This window comes from Hakea prostrata, chromosome 7 (assembly GCF_041222555.1).
Source record: "Hakea prostrata isolate BN-2017 chromosome 7, UWA_Hpros_2, whole genome shotgun sequence".
Lineage (NCBI taxonomy): Eukaryota > Viridiplantae > Streptophyta > Magnoliopsida > Proteales > Proteaceae > Hakea > Hakea prostrata.
In genome coordinates this window covers 5,083,672-5,089,671 of record NC_142606.1, presented here as the reverse complement: position 1 = coordinate 5,089,671, position 6,000 = coordinate 5,083,672, and the positions used below count along the sequence as shown (strand labels likewise).

The following is a 6,000-nucleotide window of genomic DNA, read 5'->3' as shown; positions in this document are numbered from 1 at the left end:
ATATATATATATATATATATATATATATATATATATATATATATATATATATATATATATATATATATATATATATATATATATATATATATATATATATATATATATATATAACACTTTCTTTTGTGCATCAATGGCTTTCAAAATGTTTTTGATGCAACCCTCATACCTTAAACAAAGTTATAATGTTTTTTTTTTTTTCACTAAAAAGTGAATTATGTTCCTAGATGTATAGTGGAATACACCTTATACTCTAATTTGGAAAGCCTTAGAACCGAACCTATCATTCCCAGTTTTAATTTCTAGTAGTCATATATCATTCTTAATTATCCTGCAATTGTTTGTTATGCCTTACGACGTCTCAGTTCAAAACCTCTGAAAAATAATGTTCTAATGACCATAGATGCCAAGTAAGTTACATGCAGAACGGAGATTTAGAGAGAATGATGGAAAGATATTGAACACATTATCCATTTCCCATTGAAAGATGAAGATCCAAATGACAATGCATGAACCACACATTTGAAATTTCCATGGTTAATTAATGTTGGCCTTTCTTAAACAATTATGCAAAGCGGGTTTAAGTATATAAGTCTGTTGTTCTTGTTAAATAATTTATGCAAAGACGGGTTTAAGATCATCTATTAATTTCGATAATATTTTATGCAATATATATATATATATAGATAGAGGAGGTGTCTCTTAATTTACATTATTATTGTTTGCTTTATCTTCCTTCATGTAATCCACACTCCAGGTTATTTATTTCAATGTTCCATCAAGAAGGAAGATAAAGCACTAGATGAGCGAAGGGGAAAGCACATCATTTCTGGGAACAGCTACCACAGTGAGCTTGTTCTTCATTTCACATGAGAGTTTCAGAACCTCTGTGAGATCGACTGGGCTTTCCGGGTGAGAAATCCACTCGAAATTGTGGATCAGCTTCGCCACCCACAAGCTTACGGTGACCATCCCGAGGTTCTTTCCAGGACAGACCCGCCGACCCGCACCGAATGGAGCTAGCCGGAGATCAGACCCCTTGATGTCGATATCGTTCTCCATGAATCTTTCGGGTCTGAATATCAAGGGATCCTTCCAAAGAGATGGATCGTGGGCGATGGCCCACATGTTGACCATGGCAGTAGTTTGGGCCGGGACCACCATTCCGTTGCTGAGCTGGAAGTCCGATGTGGAAATCCGGGCCCACGATAGTAGTGGACCCGGTGGGTGGATACGAAGGGTCTCTTTTATAACGGCTTGCAGATAGGGAAGGTTAGCCACGTCAGCATCTCTTACACCCTTAAGACCCACGACCATGTCCAACTCCTGTCGAAGCTTGGCTTGAACTTCCTGGTTCAGCACCAGTTCTGCCATCACCCATTCTGTGAGAAGCGCTGTTGTGTCCGTTCCTCTGAATATCATTTCCTGCATGTAATAATGCAAGAATCTTACAGGAGAAAATGAAACACTAATCTAGACAACCATGCATGAATAAAATTCTAAAATTGTGCGTAGTATTTGTAATTAAACTAGATCAATAAAAATAACGAACCCATAAGACAGCAATCATGTCGTCTTCTGCAAGTTTCTCTTCGCCGTCGAGTGAAAGCAAGACATCAACGAAACCTGCATTGTCCGAGACCCGATGATCAGATCCACGAAGGCGATGTTCGTCGATGATTCCACGAACGAATTTTCTGACACGAGGAACGAGAGCTGCACAGCGTTGCTTGATGCAGAAAGGGTCGTAAAAGAAGCTAAGCCATGGGAGATAATCAGACCAATTAAAGGCTCCAAGAAGGTCAAAACCTTCCTTGACCATCTCACGAAGGTCCTTTAACTCCTGGGTTTCGTGACCCCCCACTTGGTATCTCTTCCCAAAAACGCTGCCCATGATGTTGTTAAGGGCAGCAGTTTGAAGGTGATTTCTGAGCACCACAGCACCACGTTTGGTTTGATCGTCCAAGATGGCAAGCAACATGGCTGAGCAGTCTAACTGACGCCCAGCTTCGTGTGCTGCGATGCGCTTAGGTGCGAAGAGGTGTGAAGAAGCAATCCGCCTGAGAAGTCTCCAGTAAGTACCGTTTGGAGCAAATCCAATGGCCCTGGAGAACAAGAGCAATCTCGCGGATTGCTTTATGGGACGGTCGGCGAAGTGTGGTGATGTCAGAATCTCCTTGGCCGTCTGCGGATCTGATGAAACCACAACGGGAGTAGACCCGAGGCTGAAGGCCATCAACTTGGTAGCACCAGCACCAAATGTTGAGGCCATAGGAGCCAGAGTCCTGTGGGCTAAGCCACGGCCAAGATGGTATAAACTTCCGAGAACAGGAAGGCCTATGGGTCCCTGAATTGGCGTTGGGCCAGTTCTAGTGCGGCCGTGACGCCAAGCACGGCCGCCGGGAGTGACTGCCCAGGTGAGCAGAGAAAGAACAAAGATGGCTAGGACGATTGAGAAGCACAGCAAAAAGGGATCGAAAGAGTTGTTGAAACCGAGAATGGCTGCTGGGAGCGTAAGCACCCACCATGAGTTCATTGGACTGACAGTTTCCATCGTTGAGGAGGTTGGAAAGAGAGCAAGAGAGAGAAGTGATGAGTTATGAAGCTACAACTTAGAGAATTCGATCGATGATGGTGTGTGGAGCAAGGAGTGAAGGGGTTTAAATAGCCAAGTAGGGTAAACCGTAAAGGGGAGCAGATGAGAAGTTGGCACGTGTGCCGTGTGGTAATGAAAACCGGGTTAAGTTTTTATTTTTTATTTTGGTACAACCGGGTTCAGTTCAAGAAGTTCAGGCCGGGAATGAAGAAAGAAATTTCTTGTGGAAATATTTCGGCGGTTGCATCACGTGGAGAAGCAAGGCAAACGTTTGTCCTCGAATCCTCGTGTTTTGGTTGGGGGGTTTGGAAAACGGGGACGAATTACCGGAAGTCTGAAACGTTAACGTTGAGCCGTTACCGTTAGGGGAGGGGAGGGGGGTTATGGTTCTGAGATAAAGGTTAATGTGTTTTAAAAACCTTTTTTTGGGTTGTCAAGATGGGGTGGAAGTCACGATCGATAGGGCACACATATTTGGCTCTTGTCTTTGTAGAAATTTCTCAACAAGTGTTCCTAGATGAGTGCTCTAGAGAGCAGTTTTCTCTTAGATAAAAAGTGTTCCTAGATTAGTTATGAATCATCCCACACACCTTCATTGGAATAGTTGAAGGCTTCACATATAGAAAGGAGGGGTATATATGAAAATAAAACTATCACATGTATATGATTTTGTCAACTTTATAATTACTTGCATTTTTAGTTTTATCGTTGCAACATTAATTTGGAGTGATTGGCTCCATTAATATGCGTATGTTATTCCAAAATGAAGATCTTATCACTTCCGAAGAAACTGGGACTTTAAAGTGCTTAAACCATGACACGCAGATATCATAACAAACTAATTAAAGATCATTCTTTTTTCAAAGAAATCAGACTGAGTGTTTTTCTCATTAGTTTTTTTGTAATGAAAAATACAACAACTTTCCTTCTGCTCGGGTGACCAACGGTCATACTCACACACTCATATTATTGAATTATAATGTTTGCTCTTAGTTATGCACGTGAGTTATCCAAATTTATTGTACATTGATATACATGGATGGAGTTATCAAAGATTCTAATAGATAATATTAGCATCCACATGTAATTAAATTTTTGTACTTCGAATGAGGACAAAAGTTGATCCATTAGTCATTCTAAATGTTTCTTGCTTTAATTTAATATTTTTTGCACTTCTGAAGAGTGACTTGACCTAAAAATTCTTGGGAGAAAGATATAAGAGTCAGTAAGTAAGTATGTACATTTATTTTCAAGTTTCCTAGAGAACGCTTTTATAAATTTTAACTCAAATAAATGTATATTTTTGCTTATCTTATTCAATGTTTCAACTTCAAAAATATTTTGGGTGTTCTTATGTGAATTAATAAATTGTGATATATTCTTCATATATGCAATTGTTATTGGTAGGGAGAGGGGATAAGTATTCTTAAACCCAATTGCATTTGGGGGCTAAAAATTTAATTTAAGAACATTTGTCTTAATTTTAATCATTTTGAAAATTATTATAATGAATTATTTCAATTCCACATATGTTAATTCAGATTTAGTTCTCATATTTTGAATAACTTGATTGATCAATTAATGTGCTGGTAGCAAGAAAATGGACATGTTGCTAACTGCTAAGGTTGAACAAATAAATAGTACTATATTTACATTTGCATAAAATTTTATGTTCCAAGAAATTAAAGAAAGACAAGAAGCCAAAGATCAAAGTATATGGACTCCACATTCTAAAATTTTAATTCAAAGTAAATTCAGTCAAACTTCTTAATTAAGGTGTTGGTCTTCCTTTTTCTTGTTTATAGTGTTTTATGATATCTCCACTGGCTTTATTTGGAATCATAAAAACAACTTCTAATTCTAGCGGTTTGTCAAAATATGATTGGAATCATGAGGATGTAAACTTCATAATATAGAATGTCACAGAATCTAACTATATCTTGAAACATAAATGGAATGTTTTTATTTTTAAATATACGTTATAATAGAGAAGATGGTGGGCAAGAATCTATAACTAAATCATCTAGAAACGTATAGAGGAGAATAGAATTTTCATCATTGAACCTCTCATTCAAGGAAAAAGCTAATATTTCTTTTCATTTTTTTTTAATAAATATCAAAACTAGATTTGGTATTACAACGTCACATAAAAGTTCTAGACATTCTCAAAAAATTATAACACAATCAAAGTATTAGATGCTATTCGAGTTTGTTCCTTAGTGCTACACAAAACTTACTAAATATATATAATGTAAAACAACGTTGATTGGTTGGTTTGAATTCTTTGATCTGATTCAAGATATAAAATATAAGAATATTTTTTTGAAATTCAAGTTGAATTGAAGGAATAAGAACATATTCAGAAACAAATTAAGTTGATAGTGGTACAGGTTGGGTTTCAATAATGTCACCAATACCAGTCATTCTACGAGTGAACTGAAGGGCTGGACCCTAAGATCTATGGATAAGCTTGCCGGGAAGACACACGAGTCATGTTCGAGATGCATAGGTCCTAGAGGGCCAACATGAATAAGGCGATCCGGGCTAGTTGGATGATTTGATGACCCTGCACCATCAGTCAAGTTCCACTATAAGTATCCCAACCTAGCTACCTCATTTAATCGTAATGTTCATTCAATCTACCATCGCTCTCTAGCTACTCAATTGGATGTTCTAAAATTCCTTTTTCAAACTGGTATTGTTATTGAATCTAACTTAAGTTTTGAAGGCGACTAGTTAGCCTTCTCTCACTTTTCTTTCTATGAAGAGGTAGTTATTGCCTAACCAGCTAGAGTTCCACTGTGATTCATTAATAGGGTATGATTCAATCACAACAAATAAAAATGGGTAATCCAGCTATGATGAAAGGTACGTTCTCATGTAAAATATAGCAATCTTATACATTTAGTAATTTCTCACAAAAAAACATGTTTAATAATTTCAATCTATAGGAATGAATATCCAAAAGATGTCCCTAATTTGTTTGGACGTAATGATGCTTTAAGTCTTTATTCTTGAAAACTCGATTGATTCTTTAATTAACCATATCCAAACTAAGTTTTAAATAAGTTTATTGTATATTTGTTATTCTAGTAAGTAAATAAGATTATCCTTATTCAGCACTTTCTATTGTGCACCAATGGCTTTTAAAATGCTTTTCGTGCAACCCTGAAAACCTAACTAAAGATAGCATATGATATATATTTTTTCTCTATCTCACCATATACATTCATGAAAATTCACTTTATTAGTGTTCAGAAGTAGACTTTGTTCCTGAATGTATGATAGAGTGTCATGGAAGTAGCATTAGATGCTACCCTCCAAGGTTCATAATGGGAAACATTTGAAATTCTCTTAATGATTTTATGGTTCATATTTGCAATCTAGTCAAGATTTTAATTGTT

The 6,000-nt window shown here is 36.9% G+C and overlaps 1 pseudogene; it reads right to left on the bottom strand.

The window, feature by feature from the left end:
• Positions 1-798: 798 nt before the first annotated feature.
• On the bottom strand, positions 799-2,554 carry LOC149009224 (cytochrome P450 78A7 pseudogene; annotated as a pseudogene).
• Positions 2,555-6,000: the final 3,446 nt, after the last annotated feature.